Here is a 20318-nt window from a genome sequence, read left to right on the forward strand (position 1 = left end):
GCAGCTGGTCTGCTCACAAGACACAACTATATTAATACCGACTCCTGTCAGCCACATTACTGGCACCTACTACTATGAACCACACTTTTCAGAAATAAGTTAATTTGAAAAAGGTACTAAACACGAAAAAGAAAGTTCCTACTATACCTAATTTTGCTTTTAATGTGCGTAAATAAAAACTATATGTTCAAATTTAGAGTGTAGTGTTACCATCTGTTTCCGTGGTGTAGTGGTTATCACATCCGCCTAACACGCGGAAGGTCCCCGGTTCGATCCCGGGCGGAAACAGAATTTTTATCTTCGTTTACACACTCTTTCTTATCCACAGATGTAGAAATGCAAATTACATACGAAATATGAAATGACTCTGTGAAACAAATTAATGGTCATAAGTTGGGTGCTGAAAGCTGATTACGTGATAAAATGTACTAGCTACACGGGCGTTAAGCATGGACTGCTTCTGCGCTGACAAGGTATGAAGAGAATGAATAATCCGAGTGTCAAGTCAAATCACATTAATGAATCAACTCTATTCATCAGTCTACTTTAGACGGTGGAGCGGCACGGACCTGTTGTCCCGGCCGTGGGCGCGCGTGGACGAGGAAGTGTTTTCACCGCCGATATTCGCGCGTGCTGTCTAACTAGATCGCCATGGCACACAGTTTTAGAAAGACTACACTCCAATTTACGTTTGACAACGAATATGCCAGACCGTAGTCTTTCGAAATAGAGCGTTTTCTGATGGAAGAAGTTCGTTTACCTGCTATGGATCTAACTGGAATACACCTATCCATTATAAGTAGTACAATGTACGTCAAGATGACCGATGAAGCTGCGTGTGAAAGAACTATCGCCGCTGCTCAAAGAGGATTTAAATTTCGACACTCTTATGGCCATATCAGCGATGTAACAGTAGCTCCTTCACGCGTGGGTGTGAGGGTCATTCGGATCTTTGAATTGCCGTTTGAGGTACCAGAATCGATGGTTATTGAATCGCTTCCACCATCTACATCTACATCTACATCTATACTCCGCGAGCCACCTTACGGTGTGTGGCGGAGGGTACTTATTGTACCACTATCTGATCCCCCCTTCTACATCTACATCTACATTGATACTCCGCAAGCCACCCAACGGTGTGTGGCGGAGGGCACTTTACGTGCCACTGTCATTACCTCCCTTTCCTGTTCCAGTCGCGTATGGTTCGCGGGAAGAACGACTGTCTGAAAGCCTCCGTGCGCGCTCTAATCTCTCTAATTTTACATTCGTGATCTCCTCGGGAGGTATAAGTAGGGGGAAGCAATATATTCGATACCTCATCCAGAAACGCACCCTCTCGAAACCTGGCGAGCAAGCTACACCGCGATGCAGAGCGCCTCTCTTGCAGAGTCTGCCACTTGAGTTTATTAAACATCTCCGTAACGCTATCACGGTTACCAAATAACCCGGTGACGAAACGCGCCGCTCTTCTTTGGATCTTTTCTATCTCCTCCGTCAACCCGACCTGGTACGGATCCCACACTGATGAGCAATACTCAAGTATAGGTCGAACGAGTGTTTTGTAAGCCACCTCCTTTGTTGATGGACTACATTTTCTAAGCACTCTCCCAATGAATCTCAACCTGGTACCCGCCTTACCAACAATTAATTTTATATGATCATTCCACTTCAAATCGTTCCGTACGCATACTCTCAGATATTTTACAGAAGTAACTGCTACCAGTGTTTGTTCCGCTATCATATAATCACACAATAAAGGATCCTTCTTTCTATGTATTCGCAATACATTACATTTGTCTATGTTAAGGGTCAGTTGCCACTCCCTGCACCAAGTGCCTATCCGCTGCAGATCTTCCTGTATTTCGCTACAATTTTCTAATGCAGCAACTTCTCTGTATACTACAGCATCATCCGCGAAAAGCCGCATGGAACTTCCGACACTATCTACTAAGTCATTTATATATATTGTGAAAAGCAATGGTCCCATAACACTCCCCTGTGGCACGCCAGAGGTTACTTTAACGTCTGTAGACGTCTCTCCATTGACAACAACATGCTGTGTTCTGTTTGCTAAAAACTCTTCAATCCAGCCACACAGCTGGTCTGATATTCCGTAGGTTCTTACTTTGTTTATCAGGCGACAGTGCGGAACTGTATCGAACGCCTTCCGGAAGTCAAGAAAAATAGCATCTACCTGGGAGCCTGTATCTAATATTTTCTGGGTCTCATGAACAAATAAGGCGAGTTGGGTCTCACACGATCGCTGTTTCCGAAATCCATGTTGATTCCTACATAGTAGATTCTGGGTTTCCAGAAATGACATGATACGCGAGCAAAAAACATGTTCTAAAATTCTACAAGAGATCGACGTAAGAGATATAGGTCTATAGTTTTGCGCATCTGCTCGACGACCTTTCTTGAAGACTGGGACTATCTGTGCTCTTTTCCAATCATTTGGAACCCTCCGTTCCTCTAGAGACTTGCGGTACACGGCTGTTAGAAGGGGGGCAAGTTCTTTCGCGTACTCTGTGTAGAATCGAATTGGTATCCCGTCAGGTCCAGTGGACTTTCCTCTATTGAGTGATTCCAGTTGCTTTTCTATTCCTTGGACACTTATTTCGATGTCAGCCATTTTTTCGTTTGTGCGAGGATTTAGAGAAGGAACTGCAGTGCGGTCTTCCTCTGTGAAACAGCTTTGGAAAAAGGTGTTTAGTATTTCAGCTTTACGCGTGTCATCCTCTGTTTCAATGCCATCATCATCCCGTAGTGTCTGGATATGCTGTTTCGAGCCACTTACTGATTTAACGTAAGACCAGAACTTCCTAGGATTTTCTGTCAAGTCGGTACATAGAATTTTACTTTCGAATTCAATGAACGCTTCACGCATAGCCCTCCTTACGCTAACTTTGACATCGTTTAGCTTCTGTTTGTCTGAGAGGTTTTGGCTGCGTTTAAACTTGGAGTGGAGCTCTCTTTGCTTTCGCAGTAGTTTCCTAACTTTGTTGTTGAACCACGGTGGGTTTTTCCCGTCCCTCACAGTTTTACTCGGCACGTACCTGTCTAAAACGCATTTTACGATTGCCTTGAACTTTTTCCATAAACACTCAACATTGTCAGTGTCAGAACAGAAATTTTCGTTTTGATCTGTTAGGTAGTCTGAAATCTGCCTTCTATTACTCTTGCTAAACAGATAAACCTTCCTCCCTTTTTTTTATATTCCTATTAACTTCCATATTCAGGGATGCTGCAACGGCCTTATGATCACTGATTCCCTGTTCTGTACATACAGAGTCGAAAAGTTCGGGTCTGTTTGTTATCAGTAGGTCCAAGATGTTATCTCCACGAGTCGGTTCTCTGTTTAATTGCTCGAGGTAATTTTCGGATAGTGCACTCAGTATAATGTCACTCGATGCTCTGTCCCTACCACCCGTCCTAAACATCTGAGTGTCCCAGTCTATATCTGGTAAATTGAAATCTCCACCTAAGACTATAACATGCTGAGAAAATTTATATGAAATGTATTCCAAATTTTCTCTCAGTTGTTCTGCCACTAATGCTGCTGAGTCGGGAGGTCGGTAAAAGGAGCCAATTATTAACCTAGTTCGGTTGTTTAGTGTAACGTCCACCCATAATAATTCATAGGAACTATCCACTTCTACTTCACTACAGGATAAACTACTACTAACAGCGACGAACACTCCACCACCGGTTGCATGCAATCTATCCTTTCTAAACACTGTCTGTACCTTTGTAAAAATTTCGGCAGAATTTATCTCTGGCTTAAGCCAGCTTTCTGTACCTATAACGATTTCAGCTTCGGTGCTTTCTATCAGCGCTTGAAGTTCCGGTACTTTACCAACGCAGCTTCGACAGTTGACAATTACAATACCGATTGCTGCTTGGTCCCCGCATGTCCTGACTTTGCCCCACACCCGTTGAGGCTGTTGCCCTTTCTGTACTTGCCCAAGGCCATCTAACCTAAAAAACCGCCCAGCCCACGCCACACAACCCCTGCTACCCGTGTAGCCGCTTGTTGCGTGTAGTGGACTCCTGACCTATCCAGCGGAACCCGAAACCCCACCACCCTATGGCGCAAGTCGAGGAATCTGCAGCCCACACGGTCGCAGAACCGTCTCAGCCTCTGATTCAGACCCTCCACTCGGCTCTGTACCAAAGGTCCGCAGTCAGTCCTGTCGACGATGCTGCAGATGGTGAGCTCTGCTTTCATCCCGCTAGCGAGACTGGCAGTCTTCACCAAATCAGATAGCCGCCGGAAGCCAGAGAGGATTTCCTCCGATCCATAGCGACACACATCATTGGTGCCGACATGAGCGACCACCTGCAGATGGGTGCACCCTGTACCCTCCATGGCATCCGGAAGGACCCTTTCCACATCTGGAATGACTCCCCCCGGTATGCACACGGAGTGCACATTGGTTTTCTTCCCCTCTCTTGCTGCCATTTCCCTAAGGGGCCCCATTACGCCCTGTTCCATTCACGAATTGTGCGTGGGAAGAACGACTGCTTGTAAGTCTCCGTATTTGCTCTAATTTCTCGGATCTTTTCGTTGTGATCATTACGCGAGATATATGTGGGCGGTAGTAATATGTTGCCCATCTCTTCCCGGAATGTGCTCTCTCGTAATTTCGATAATAAACCTCTCCGTATTGCGTAACGCCTTTCTTGAAGTGTCCGCCACTGGAGCTTGTTCAGCATCTCCGTAACGCTCTCGCGCTGACTAAATGTCCCCATGACGAATCGCGCTGCTTTTCGCTGGATCATGTCTATCTCTTCTATTAATCCAACCTGGTAAGGGTCCCATACTGATGAGCAATACTCAAGAATCGGACGAACAAGCGTTTTGTAAGCTACTTCTTTCGTCGATGAGTCACATTTTCTTAGAATTCTTCCTATGAATCTCAACCTGGCGCCTGCTTTTCCCACTATTTGTTTTATGTGATCATTCCACTTCAGATCGCTCCGGATAGTAACTCCTAAGTATTTTACGGTCGTTACCGCTTCCAATGATTTACCACCTATGGCATAATCGTACTGGAATGGATTTCTGCCCCGATGTATGCGCATTATATTACATTTATCTACGTTTAGGGAAAGCTGCCAGCTGTCGCACCATGCATTAATCCTCTGCAGGTCCTCCTGGAGTACGTACGAGTCTTCTGATGTTGCTACTTTCTTGTAGACAACCGTGTCATCTGCAAATAGCCTCACGGAGCTACCGATGTTGTCAACTAAGTCATTTATGTATATTGTAAACAATAAAGGTCCTATCACGCTTCCCTGCGGTACTCCCGAAATTACCTCTACATCTGCAGATTTTGAACCGTTAAGAATGACATGTTGTGTTCTTTCTTCTAGGAAATCCTGAATCCAATCACAAACCTGGTCCGATATTCCGTAAGCTCGTATTTTTTTCACTAAACGTAAGTGCGGAACCGTATCAAATGCCTTCCTGAAGTCCAGGAATACGGCATCAATCTGCTCGCCAGTGTCTACAGCACTGTGAATTTCTTGGGCAAATAGGGCGAGCTGAGTTTCACATGATCTCTGTTTGCGGAATCCATGTTGGTTATGATGAAGGAGATTTGTATTATCTAAGAACGTCATAATACGAGAACACAAAACATGTTCCATTATTCTACAACAGATTGACGTAAGCGAAATAGGCCTATAATTATTCGCATCTTGGACGGTACTCAGTCATACGCCTGAACGCTCGTCGAGTTTTAGTACCTATCCCGTGCTAAATGGCGTCCGACAGGTGTATGTCGTCCTTAACAAGCATATCGCTTCTCATTTATATACTGGAACATGTCGAGCTATTGTGATTTTCGATGGCCAGCCACGCACATTCTGGGAGTGCATAAAACGACGCGTCATGCAACTGCCACATGGAGAAGCGTCACAGCGAGAAGTTCCCACGCAACTACCGATGACGTACGTGTCGGTGGCCCGCTGGGAGGTGTCCGAGTTTGGAGCGTGTTATGAACGTGCTGATGCAAGAGCAAACCGAATTCTAGGATCATGGAGGTGACACGGAGAACGCCCCTGGACCCACGTCACTTCAGATGAGGGAGGAACCTTCCACACCCTCACATGTAGCATGTGGCGTTGAAGTGGAGGTCGAGACAGTGGTGGCAGCAATGGACCAAAAAACGCTCGACGAACACAGTGAGGTGTCATCTACGGCGGCAGAGAGCAGGGCACGTAAACAACGATCGCAGAAGCGTCGCAAAAAGGCGTCGCTATAGTTCGGGAGACACGTCCTCCCGAAGCCTAGGGGACACAGATGTTATTAGAGTCGAAGAAATGTCTGACACGAAACACGTGCCTTTAGATGACGATGACAGCATTCCTTCAGATGGTGACCGGATGTCCTGCCCCTCAGGCGGTCCCTCTTCATTGACACTGACTGAGGACGGAGGAGTCAGGGACACCAATGTCCCGGCAGATACGTCGAAATACATCAGAGGAAATTCCTGGGATTGATGACCACTGCGACTGAGCAGAACCAATCGAGGAGATACAGGAACTGGCACCCCCACTTGATGACTCACTTATAGGATGCACACCACAGAACGAAAACAACGAAGTGCAGCCCTTTGGCGGGCACCCCTCTACATCCACATCTACATGATTACTCTGCAATTCACACTTAAGTACTTGGCAGAGGGTTCATCGAATCACAATCATACTATCTCTCTACCATTCCACTCCCGAACAGCGCGCGGGAAAAACGAACACCTAAACCTTTCTGTTCGAGCTCTGATTTCTCTTATTTATTTTGATGATCATTCCTACCTATGTAGGTTGGGCTCAACAACATAATTTCGCATTCGGAAGAGAAAGTTGGCGACTGAAATTTCGTAAATAGATCTCGCCGCGACGAAAAACGTCTTTGCTTTAATGACTTCCATCCCAACTCGCGTATCATATCGTGATAATACAAAACGAGCTGCCCTTTTATACACCCTTTCGATGTCCTCCGTCAATACCACCTGGTAAGGATCCCACACAGGGCAGCAATATTCTAACAGAGGACGAACGAGTGTAGTGTAAGCTGTCTCTTTAGTCGACTTGTTGCATCTTCTAAGCGTCCTGCCAATGTAACCTTTGGTCTTTCCAACTGAAGTTGTTCGTAATTTTAACACCCAGGTACTTAATTGAATTGACAGCGTTGAGAATTGTACTATTTATGGAGTAATCGAATTCCAACGGATTTCTTTTGGAACTCATGTGGATCACCTCACACTTTTCGTTATTTAGCTTTAACTGCCACCTGCCACACCATACAGCAATCTTTTATAAATCGCTTTGCAACTGATACTGGTCTTCGGATGACCTTACTAGACGGTAAATTACAGTATCATCTGCGAACAACCTAAGAGAACTGCTCAGATGGTCACCCAGGTCATTTATATAGATCAGGAAGAGCAGAGATCCCAGGACGCTTCCCTGGGGAACACCTGATATCACTTCAGTTTTACTCGATGATTTGCCGTCGTCTATTACTACGAACTGCGACCTTCCTGACAGGAAATCACGAATCCAGTCGCACACCTGAGACGATACCCCATAGGCCCGCAGCTTGATTAGAAGTCGCTTGTCAAAAGCTTTCCGGAAATCTAGAAATACGGAATCAACTTGAGATCCCCTGTCGATAGCGGCCATTACTTCGTGCGAATAAAGAGCTAGCTGCGTTGCACAAGAACGATGTTTTCTGAAACCATGCTGATTACGTATCAATGGATCGTTCCCTTCAAGGTGATTCATAATGTTTGAATACAATACATGCTCCAAAACCCTACTGCAAACCGACGTCAATGATATAGGTCTGTAGTTCGATGGATTACACTCCTACTACCCTTCTTAAACACTGGTGCGACCTGCGCAATTTTCCAATCTGTAGGTACAGATCTATCGGTGAGCGAGCGGTTGTATATGATTGCTAAGTAGGGAGCTATTGTGTCAGCGTAATCTGAAAGGAACCTAATCGGTATACAATCTGGACCTGAAGACTTGCCCGTATCAAGCGATTTGAGTTGCTTCGCAACCCCTAAGGTATCTACTTCTAAGAAACTCATGCTAGCAGCTGTTCGTGTTTCAAATTCTGGAATATTCCATTCGTCTTCCCTGGTGAAGGAATTTCGGAAAACTGCGTTCAAAAACTCCGCTTTAGCAGCACAGTCGTCGGTAACAGTGCCATCGGAACTGCGCAACGGAGGTATTGACTGCGTCTTGCCGCTAGTGTACTTTACATACGACCAGAATTTCTTCGGATTTTGTACTAAATTTCGAGACAATGTTTCGTTGTGGAACCTATTAAAGGCATCTCGCATTGAAGTCCGTGCCAAATTTCGCGCGTCTGTAAATTTTAGCGAACCTTCAGGATTTCGCGTTCTTCTGAACTTTGCGTGCTTTTTCCGTTGCCTCTGCAACAGCGTTCGGACCTGTTTTGTGTACCTCTGAACACGAATAGTTCACAGTGGAGTTCACAATGACATGCCGCGCGGGATTAGCCGAGCAGTCTCAGGCGCTGCAGTCATGGACTGTACGGCTGGTCCCGGCAGAGGTTCGGGTCCTCCCACGGGCATGGCTGTGTGTGTTTGTCCTTAGGATAATTTAGGTTAAGTAGTGTGTATGCTTAGGGACTGATGACCTTAGCAGTTAAGTCCCATAAGATTTCACACACATACAATGACATGACACGAGCATGACAACGACAACGGATGAAGAATATAAAGCTGGCACAGTGAACATTAACACCGCACGATCGTTTGCAAAGATGCAACTTTTCCGGGACATGATTTACGCCACAGACGTGGATATTCTGCTGGTGCAGGAAACCTGCAATGTTTCCTAGCGCCGACTCCAGTCGTAGGACGTGCCACAGCGATATTAGTCCGGGAAAGGGTTCCGATGTGTGACCTCGATTATCTCCCTTCGGCTCGGGGTTTGGCGATGACCGTGAACGGCATTCGTATTGTCAACATCTATGCACCCTCCGGATCTGACAATCGACGGGCGCGTGCGCAGTTCTACTCGGAGGAGATTGCGCCCCTATTCCATGGGAGATATGACCACGTCTTGGTAAGATGGGATTTTAACTGTGTTCTCACACCGAAGGATAAAACCCCTAATTTCAGCTGCTGCTACGCATTGCACACGATCTACCGGGACATGGCACTAATGGACACTTGGGGAAAGATCCATGGGCAGCGAGAGGGCTATACGTTTTACTAGCCACTCGGCGGGCAGGCTGGATCGGATTTATGTTTCTGACGGATTAGGACATCACGTTTTGGCTGCTGATCGTCGGCCCACAGCTTTTACGGATAACCTTGCATATTCATGCACGTTAACCGTCTCACGGCAGCGGGTCTGGCGGGGCCGTAGTTCGTGGAAACTTAATTTATCCTCATTGGTGGATCCCGAATGTCGCCAGCGGATCGAAGAAACATGGCAGACATGCACTCGCCGTCTGCCGATGCACCATACGGTTCTTTCATGGTGGCTGCAATATGCAAAACCAGCGATACAAAGAGCTCTCATAAGGTACGGCAAGGAAAAAGCAAAATGGCTCCCAGATACACTTGATTATGACTACATAGTGCTCCGTGACCTGCCCTCCAGGGCCCCATGTCCCGAGCGTTAAGCGAAAGTCCATCGCATTCATGCGTGCATTTTATCGATCGCGAGACGTCGACTGGAGAGACTATCGATCTGTGCTCGGTGCTTGGACAACGACGATGGAGAAAGTATTAGCATGCATCATGAGTCCAAGGGACATGCGCGTAATCGCCCATCCTTGATCACAGTGCTCCATGATGGGGATGATCGTCATTTGACGTCACAGGACATTGCTGCTGGGTTTCTGGAGCATTACAGCCTCCTTTTCACTGGGGCGCCGACGGACAATCGGACAGGAGAAGCAATTTTGCGACAGATGCAAACGGAGGTGGATGGTCCGGATACAGAAGCATTATTGGAACCCCTAACGGAAGATGACATACGGAGGGCACTCACGGAAGGTACGGTGCATAAATCCCCTCGGCCAGATGGGTTGACACTCGGATTTTATCGCGAATTTGCGGATTTAATGATGTCCCAGTTGATATTGAAACGGACGTCCCGTCGCAGTTCATGGCGGCACTGCTTATACCAATACCGAAATCGGTAGGGACTGTCAGCGCCGATCAATTTCGATCGCTCAGAATGCTCAATACTGACTACAAGATCTTTGCGCGAATGTTGTCGGCAAGGCTCAAGACTGTAATATCCAAAACATTACGACCAGACCGGGGGTTCAGAGCAACATCCATTCTATCCTAGACGAATACCGTGACATAATTTCCCTGACAGAAGTTTTTCGTATGCGAGCGGCGTTCGTAGCAGTGGATTTTGATCGTGCCTTTGACAGGATCAACCATGATTTCCTTGACCCGACCATGCGATGCATGGCGATACCTCTCGATTTTATTACCGTCCTCATGCGCCTCCTTCGCGGCGCTCCTTCGACGGTGAGAGTCAATGGCAGGGAGGTAGGAACGATTCTTGTTTGCAGTTCACGTAGGCGAGGATGTCTCTTTTAGATGATGCTGTTTGCAATAGCGCTCGAACCATTGATGCAGACTGCTAGACGGACTCTGACAGGCGTCAGACTGCGTGCGAGTTCCTTCACGTGTCGTCCATATGCCGACGACTTGATGATGCTTGTCCGGTCGGAGAAAGAAGTACGTAAGGTAGTTGCCATTCTTCCTACGTACGGAGTAGCAGCGGCTAGCAGGGTCAACATGAATAAAACCAAGATTATGCACATCGGACGATGGCTGGACGCTCTGAACAGTCCGTTTACGACGGTATGCTTAGGAGTATTGTTCACACGATCGCTACGGCAATCAGCGGCGTCGAACTACCGACGTCTGCTCCAGCACGTTTGACAACACATCACTCCGAAGCCACGATCTGCTCGAAAGGGTGAAATACACTGATGTTCATCTGGCCTTCCGACTGCCGCAGCTGGCACAGGTACTGCCAATGCCACATGGTATTGCTGACAGATTAATGGCGGCCTTTGGATACTATGTCAGCCAAGGGATGTTGTTTAAGGGCAAATACTAGACTTTAACTCTCCCACACCATTCTGGAGGACGTGCGGAACAAGGCTCTAGCTCTATACCTGCGAGCGACGGTATGGACATGGAACCAACGGCAACACGCCATCACGTCGGCGATCCTGGACGTGCTTCTTTCCCTGTGCTTTGAAACGCCGGTGGCGGTGGGCACAATATCGCCTTCTTTTCCTCGCGTCGCGCGATTCTTTATTGACTTTAGTTATGTTTGGTTACAGATACCTTCTACAAGGATCCCCATGGCAGCAATGTTGTCGAACTTAAATATCCAACGAGGGATTGGCGACAGATTTGGCGATCTGTCCATACGCCTCTCCCCAGCACTGCAGCGAGATACGAGGTGCGGCTAGAAAAAAACCGCACTGATGCTGGAAAAAACATTTATTTACAATTATTTACTATTTCATGTTATCTCCTTCAATGTACTCTCCTCCTCGGTCTCTACACCGCTCCATACGAATTTTCCACTGTTCATAGCAATGCTGCAGATCATTTTCGGTAAGTCCATACATTACTTCCGTCGCTTTTTCTTTTACTGCTTCAACAGTCTCAAATCTAGCTCCTTTCAAAGCTGACTTGACTTTAGGGAAAAGAAAAAAGTCACAGGGGGGCAATTCAGGTGAGTAGGGTGGATGATCTAAGATGGGAATGTTGTGTTTTGCCAAAAACGTCTTCACTGACAACACACTGTGAGCTGGGGCATTGTCTTGGTGAAGGATCCATGACTTTTTTCTCCACAAATCGTTCCGTTTTCTCCGTACTCGCTCACGTAGGGTAGCCAGGACGCTAATGTAGTAATGCTGATTCACTGTTTGTCCCTCTGGCACCCAATCAATGTGCAAAATCCCTTTGATGTCAAAAAAAAACAATCATCATTGCCTTGAATTTCGATTTTGACATTCGTGCTTTTTTTTGTCGTGGAGAACCAGGAGTTTTCCAATGCATCGATTGGCGTTTAGTTTCGGGATCTTAAGTAAAAAACCACGATTCATCGCAAGTAAAAACATTTTGTAAGAAGGTGGGATTACTTTCAATGTTTTCCAGGATGTCAGAACAAATCATTCTTCGGCGTTCCTTCTGTTCAATTGTGAGACACTTTGGAACCATTTTCATGAAGAATCTGCCTAACACTTTCCTTGTCAACTCGTGTTAACTCAGACACTGCTCTGATTGTTAAACGGCGATCTTGTCCAACAAGTTTACCGATTTTTTCAATGTTTGCATCAGTTTTTGCTGACAATGGTCTGCCAGTGCGAGTGTCATCACTGGTGTCTTCGCGGCCATCTTTAAATCGTTTAAACCACTCAAACACTTGTGTTCGCGATAAACAATCATCGCCGTACACTTGTTGTAACATTACAAACGTTTCACTTGCAGATTTTCCTAGTTTGAAACAAAATTTGATGTCAACACGCTGTTCTTTCTGTACACTCAACATTTTCCGACGCACAGACAAAACGTCAACTACTTAAAACAGACGCCACGGGCAGACTGAGTGCAGGAGGCAGATGAAACTCGAGCAGTAGGCGGAGCGAGAGTCACGTGACAGGCCACGCGACTTTCAGCCTTATTGCATTCGTTTTATTGTTTCACCAGTACTAGTCCGGTTTTTTTCTAGCCACAACTCGTATACATTAATCAACCGCAAGACAGTCAACCGCCAACGATTGTACGACATTTACATGGTAGACTCTCCGCTCTGCCTAATATGTGGCAAGCAGGACACCGAAGAACATTCTCTGCAGTGCGGTGAGGCAAAGGATGTTTGGTGGCTGGCGCAACGCATCATGGCACTCCCCCGACGCTCCGACGAATCCACGATCGAGACAGCGCTTTATTTTTCCCGGACGCTGTCTTTTTCAAAATAATGGTTCAAATGGCTCTGAGCACTATCGGACTTAACTGCTGAGGTCATCAGTCCCCTAGAACTTAGAACTACTTAAACCTAACTAATCTAAGGACACCACACACATCCATGCCCGAGGCAGGATTCGAACCTGTGACCGTAGCGGTCGCGCGGTTCCGCTGTCTTTTTCCTCTCACAGAAAATGTCGGAAATCCGTTGGATTAGAGTACATGCGTCGCACTACGCGCTTTCGCGGATCGTGATATCGGACTATTGGCATTATCTACTAGAACAACACGAAATCATCCGACGTCACTCTAAATACAAAATGCACTTTGCGAACTTTCTAGGAGGCGTTTCATGCCCCCCCCCCCCCCCCCCCCCCCCCCCCCCCCCACGAAGCGGTGGGGAGTCCCAGGTTTACGTAGTTCCGCGCGATTGGATATTGGTCCCAGTGAAGTGACGAGGATGTCACTTCGGCTCTATATTTCTTTCCTTTCTTTTTCATATGTGATTTTTACTGGGTCTTTAAATTAAATAAATAAATTTAAAAAATAATAAAAAAGAATTACATACATGTACAATGTTTCCTTCCCGCTGCCTCTACCTTATCCTGTCAGGAGACGGGACACCGTAGCCAGGCCTCCAAGCACGACCCCTTCCCACCCTGCCCCCTCATCTACACATTTAACCAAAAAAAGTGGTACAGGCGTAAAAAAAAAAAAAAAAACAGGCGGTAGGTCCCCGGTTCGATCCCGGGCGGAAACAGAATTCGTATCTTCATTTACACACTCTTTCTTGTCCTCAGATGCAGAAATGCAAATTACATACGAAATCTGAATTGACTCTGTGCAACAAATTAATGACCATAAGTTGGGTGCTGAAAGCTGCTTACGCGATAGAATGTATTCGCTACTTGGGCGTTAAGCAAGAAGGACGCTATGACTGCTTCTACGGTTACAATGTATGAAGAGAACGAATAATCAGAGTATCACGTGAAATCACATTAATGAATCAACCGTAGTCAACCACAGGCAAGACGGTTACAAAATGTAGAAACTCTCTTTCGTCTACAACACATTTACCGGAAGAAAGACATTAGTTATAGATATTAGTTAATTAGTTAACTTCTTTATCTGCCGAGATCCTGAAACAAATATTACTTTCATGTAATTTTTAGTATATTTGGTGTAGACGAGCCGGCCCGGTTTCGTACGGATAGCGCTAAGTATCTACGGCCGTGCGACTTGTTTACAGGCTACAACAACAGGAAAATTGTCTGGCGATATATGAATGTTGTGTGTTCCATATTAACTTGGCGTTTGCAGTGACATCTCGTGGCAATGCTGGGAGTACATTGTGATGTAAGTAATATGTTTATAACCAACGTAAATATTGTATGCGAATCATTTGTGCGTGTGTGTGTGTGTGTGTGTGTGTGTGTGTGTGTGTGTGAGAGAGAGAGAGAGAGAGAGAGAGAGAGAGAGAGAGAGAGAGATTCAAAAAGTATCTGAGAATGGCTGAGATGGCACAAATAAAAGAAAAACTAAGATAAAACTTGCGTGATGTACATGTTTAGCCCGTGATATAGCACTTCTCTGTGATGCATTGCTGAGACTCATTGCCATAATGATTTGTAGTGGGCTCTTTATGACAGACTTCTTCGCCGTCGCACACAAGAACCACGTCGACGTCTAGGTTCGTTCCAAGGACGGTAGAAAGTTGAAAATTGAGTATGCTGCACATCTGAAACAATGCACTGTACAAAAGTGAAACAAAACGTTTTAAATGAAGCATAAAAAATAAAACATTGCATATTTTGTGTGATTAGCATTTTTTATGTTATGCAATGTTCTCAAACGATTTCAGGGAAACTATTGGTTAGAAAATTAGATTATTTCAAACCTTAAGTCTCACATCACAGCCGGATGATTAGGTGGCTATATTTTCCTTATTGATCATGTTTATTATGATACTTCAAAGTTGAGTATCTCTGCCAGTTGTTCCAAGAATTGGTAGTGAATTGAGAGTGAAAATTGCGATTGCTAATCATATTTGGAAATGCGACCCACAACCATAATCTGCATAAGTATTTCGAAATTTTGTGAATCTGTTCACTAGGTGGCAATGTAACTTTAATTCATTACAATTTGAACGAAATGTTTATAAATTATATACACTTTCCTTGTGAATCGGTGAATCTATTAATGAAAACTGGATCAAAATTCCTGTAGCGGTTCCTCAGATTTGCACTGTACATACAGAGGGACATGAAAAGTTGCTTCAGATTTTATATATATGCATACCGGATGATTCAACTGGCACTACCTATGCGTTTTATGCAACATGTAATGCCTTCAAATACCATGTGCAAAATTCTCATATTCTGTCACTCACGACGCACAAACTATTAGTCCTACAGAAAAAACGGATAGGATATTTTTTTGCAGGAAATTTAACGTATTCAAATTTTGTACTGGGTACATTTTCGCTCAGGGCTGCAGTTTTCGAATTGTTCAAGAAAACCGTACAAAAGTGAGCTTCAAACATATTTGTTTCATGATTCGAAAACTGTTGAATCAATGAAAACGTATCCCAGTACAAAATACAGCTACATTAAATTTCCCACAAAAAACTCTTGTTCACGCTTTTCTGTAGGAAAAATAGTTTGCGCTTAGCGAGCAAGAGAATCTGAAACCTTGCCTGTGGTTTTTGAAGGCGTTGCGGTTACATAAAACCCACAGGTAGTGGCAGATGAGTAGTGGCTGTATGGTAGAGCAGTAGGGCACGCATCTACACATCTCCTCCTTTAAAAGCATGTCATTGGCAGGGCTTATTGTAATACGTATGGCAGCATGTGCCTGGGACTAAGCATGGCCCTTCTCCTTGTTAAAGATTAGAACAGGTTTGCGTGCCACGTAGCTAGTTTCTATTCTCTAGTCTGAAACGTGCTTCCATTCCTGCTCCCTTTAGCCCCCGCAGCCATGTACGAGCATTCAGTGTAGAAGTGATATATGTAGAGTAGTTCACTAACCCACCTACCATCGGCATTCTATGCGTCTTGCATTTTCTATGTGTTTCTGAACGACGCCGGACCTTGCAGGGGGATAATATTGCTGACACAAGAACCAGGCCCGACGCTGCTGAACTTGGGTGACGGACAGGCGGAGAACCGATGTGTTCAACGTGGTATCACAGTTCCCAAGTAAACCGCGGCACGTGGCCAGAAAAGTCGACTCCGGACTCCTTCTGTACTTTGGTTCACATTGCGATCCCGAAAGTAGTCCCCGGACGTTCTCTTTCCTTTCGCGCGCTTCTATTATTATTATTATTATTATAACGATTGTTCCCCTTTAGGAGAGCGATTGAACTTGAATTCATAATTTCATCTTCGGATGTTTTTCTTCTTTGCTTCCCAAAACCTCCTCATCCTCTCAGAATGCTCCTTCTTCCGTTCCTCTGTCCATTTTTTACCAGGCTGACGCGATGTTCTTTCCCCAAACTTCACACTTGTGATTTTATGCCGGCACTCGGTGCGATCTTCGAGATTTTTTATGTTGATCTGCTGCAGATCCCTCTGGACTTCTTTCAGCCATTCCGTGCCACATTTACTCCTTGTTATAATATTGAATAATTTCTTTGCTGTTCTGGAGTCTTCCATCCTGTAGATGTGTGTATAAAATTTGGCTCGGCGCTTTCTGATTTCATCTGTTACTATGCTGATCTTTCTATAGAGCTCGTTTTGTGGTCTCTTCATCCAAATGCCATTTTTGTTGATTGGACCGTAAATCTTCCTGAGAATTTTTCTTTCCTGCTTTTCTATTTCCTTAATTTTAGAATGACCATCAATCACCATTGTTTCAGCTGCATAGATTGCTTCTGGAAGAATCACTGTTGTATAGTGCCTTAATTTTGCGTCTGTCGAAATGCACTTCTTGTTGTAATGCGTCCATGTTAGCTTGTAGGCTTTCTGGAGCTTGGTGATTCTTTGTTCATTGGCAGTTCGGTTTAATCCTGAGGACTGTATAGTTTCACCGAGGTATTTAAAATGGCAGACTTGTGCAATTTTACCATATTTTGTTATTAAAGGGGATTTATTTTCTGGCTGCCTTTCCATATATTGGGTTTTTTCATAAGATATCTGTAGTCCGGTTTTTTGTGAAATTTCATGTAGTTTTTCCACTGCGTGAATCGCTTCTGTTCTGTTATTGGTGATAATTGCAATATCGTCAGCGAAAGCAAGGCACTTGACTTTAATTCGGTTCTCTTTCTTGATACCAATTTGGATACCCTTTACGTGAGGTTCCCATTCCCTGATTATCTTTTCTAGAACAATATTGAAAAGGATTGGGGATAGTCCGTCCCCCTGTCGGACTCCAGATTTGATTTCGAAGGGTTCTGATACTTCGCCCATGAATTTCACTTTGGCCGTTGTTCCTGTAAGTGTCTGTTCTGTGATTTTTTCGTGTCTTTCGGTCGATCCCAAATTCTTCCATGATTTTAAACAGGGTTCCACGGTCCACTGAATCATATGCTTTCTTGAAGTCGATGAATGTAACTACTGTGTTTCTGCATTTCCTCATTTATAATATTGTCTTTAAGCACCAGATCTGTTCCGCACATGACCGTCCTTTTCTGAATCCGGCCTGGTATTCACCAATTAGTGTATCTGCTTGGGATTCTATCCTGATTAAAAGCGCTTTGGAAAGGATTTCGTAAGCGACTGGGAGCAGGGAAATTCCTCTGTAATTGTTCATGTCTGTCTTGTCGCCCTTTTTGTGTAGCGGGTGAATTAGAGCGCATTTCCAGTCCTCTGGTATCTGCTCCGTTATCCATATGTCTGATATTATACGGTGTAATTTCTGCATAAGTATAGGATCGTTTAGTTTCCAGAACTCAGCAATGATCCCATCTTCTCCTGGTGCTTTGTTATTTTTCAACTGCTTGACTATCTCCATAATTTCTTCAAGATCCGGGGCATGTGAGTCTGGGTGTGTGAATACTGGCGAAGAGAAGACAAGTTTTTCTTGGGGTGGTTCGCAGTTGAGGAGGGAACTGAAATATTGGGCTAAGATTTTGCGGTTATTTTTCGTGTTGGTTTCCAAAGAGCCATCGGGTTTCTTGAAGCACAAGCTAGGCGCTTGGTATCCCTGTAAGTTTTCTCTGAAAGTCTTATAAAAATTTCTTGTATTATTTTTGATGAAATCCTGCTGGATTTCAGAGAATCTGTTGTTGTCATATCCCCGTTTTTCTTTTCTAATTATTTTTGAGGTCTGTTTTTGGGTTTTAAGAAAGTTCTCCCAGTTTTCTTCAGTTTTGTGACTGTAAAATTTTTTCCATGCAGTTATTCGGTTGTCAACTGCCTCATCACAGGTTGCATTCCACCAGCGATGTTTCCTGTTGCGAGCGGGTTGTCCTAATTTGAGGGCTTCCTGAATTTTCTCTGTTAGTTTCTTCCAGTCTGTTGATTTTTCCTGATTAATTTGCATGATGATTTTTTCTTTGTTCAGTTGCGGATATTCCGGATCTGGTTTGGTACTTTTGGGTGGCCTTTTTAGCATTCTGTTGGGTTGGAATTTTGTTTTTATTTGGAGAAGATGATGATCTGATTCAAAGACACCTTTGCGGGTTCTGATGTTTTGAATTTCTTTTATGTTTTCTTTGGAAATTGCGACATGGTCTATTTGGTATTCACCCTGTCTAAGAATGGGTGATCTTCATGTGGTTAATTTATGTGCAGGTTTTTGAAACTGGGTACTCATTATTTTAAGTCCAAAGTTTCTGCAGAAGTCGATTAGTTTCTCACCATTCTTGTTGGTACGTTTGTGTTTGGTGTGGGGTCCGGTGGTATCTCTGAATTTTTTTTCCTTCCCTAATTGTGCATTAAAATCGCCTACTAAGATTTTCACATGGTGCTTAGGTACTTTATTTGTTGTTTCTTCTAGTGTTTCCCAGAAATTGTCCACTGTTTCAGGGTATATTTTATTGTGGTACTTTGTGGGGGCGTGCACATTGATCAGAGTGTATGCTTTATTAGCTGATTTTACTGATAACAGGGAGACTCTTTCATTGGGAGACGTGAAGTCAATAACTGAGTCGAGTACGGAAGTGTGTACGGCGAATCCTGTTCCGAAAAGTGGTAGTTTGTCTCTTACTTTTATGGCAGGTTTGCCCTTGTAGATCCTGTAATTCTCTGTGTTAAAGTGTCCTTCATCTGTGAATCTTGTCTCTTGCAGTGCAGTGATTTTCAGGTTAAATTTTCCCATTGCGTTGGCGAGTTGCTTTAATTTGCCTGTTTTAGTGAGGATGTTCACATTAATTGTACCAATAAAATTTTTACGTTTCGTTTTGAGAGTGTGAGGAGTTTTTGAGAAGCTCCGATTCTTCTCCGCATGGTGTCCCTGATCCCCCAGAATCCGATGATCAGGTGAATCCAGTCTATCGACTGGTGCCTGGGGTAGTGACTCTGCGGCCGTCTTTTCCATCATGCGTTCAAGTTGAATTTTAGTTTTTGTGGTGATCTCTGTCAAGACCACAGGTATACGACTCGATTTTTGAGTTCGAGAAGATTTTGTGCAGCCGCCTCAACTAGAGGAACAGACGCTGACCACTGGCCGCCAGATGCTGAACAGACACCACTGGGTTTATTGGTTTTTGGTCCGCCCTGGGTATTTCATTTCCCCAGTACCACCTATATCTAGGAAGCTTTCCCCTATCCGCCACCCGGGGAGGCGCCCGATGGGGGTACCAACAACCCCACACGGGATTATTATTATTATTATTATTATTATTATTATTTTGTCTGGTTTTATTGAACTGTACTGCCAACAGTTCGGTATAAACATAAGAACTTATGCATGGCACAATACTTACTGATAGAGAATGATACCAACTATAGATAAAATAGAATATTAAAGAAAACTTTACAGAGACTGGTGAGCATATGCCAAGAAATTATTCTTGTTACGGCGTAGAGTATACGAAACTGTATGAAGACACTTTACTGTTTCGTATAAAATAAAAAAGGGCATTGTATGTTTGAGTATCTTCCCAACATAAACTGTAACATTTGTGGGAAGGGGCATTTTAGCTTTTATAAAGTTTTGCAGTAAGCCGTTTGCTGTCCTTCGAAGAAACTGGAGGAAAACAGCAAGTGGTTTAGATATCCTCTTTGTTTCTTCTGCCAGTCGCAGGAAGAGTGAAGTCCTGTCTTATTTAAGTAAGAAGGAGCTGGACCATTATTGGTATGCATTGGCAACAAGGTAGGTATGAGCTTCCTGCTCGCTTAGTGATTTTCCTGGTCACGACACTTGCCTGCCGAA

The 20318-nt window shown here is 44.5% G+C and overlaps 1 non-coding gene across 1 annotated transcript; it reads left to right on the forward strand.

Annotated features, from left to right (window-relative positions):
- Nucleotides 1-215: 215 nt before the first annotated feature.
- Trnav-aac lies at nucleotides 216-288 on the forward strand. Its single transcript has one exon. It is a non-coding gene; the product is annotated as a tRNA-Val (tRNA).
- The last annotated feature ends 20030 nt before the right edge of the window (nucleotides 289-20318 follow it).

The sequence above is a fragment of the Schistocerca americana genome, chromosome 2 (genome assembly GCF_021461395.2).
Source record: "Schistocerca americana isolate TAMUIC-IGC-003095 chromosome 2, iqSchAmer2.1, whole genome shotgun sequence".
NCBI classification, from domain to species: domain Eukaryota; kingdom Metazoa; phylum Arthropoda; class Insecta; order Orthoptera; family Acrididae; genus Schistocerca; species Schistocerca americana.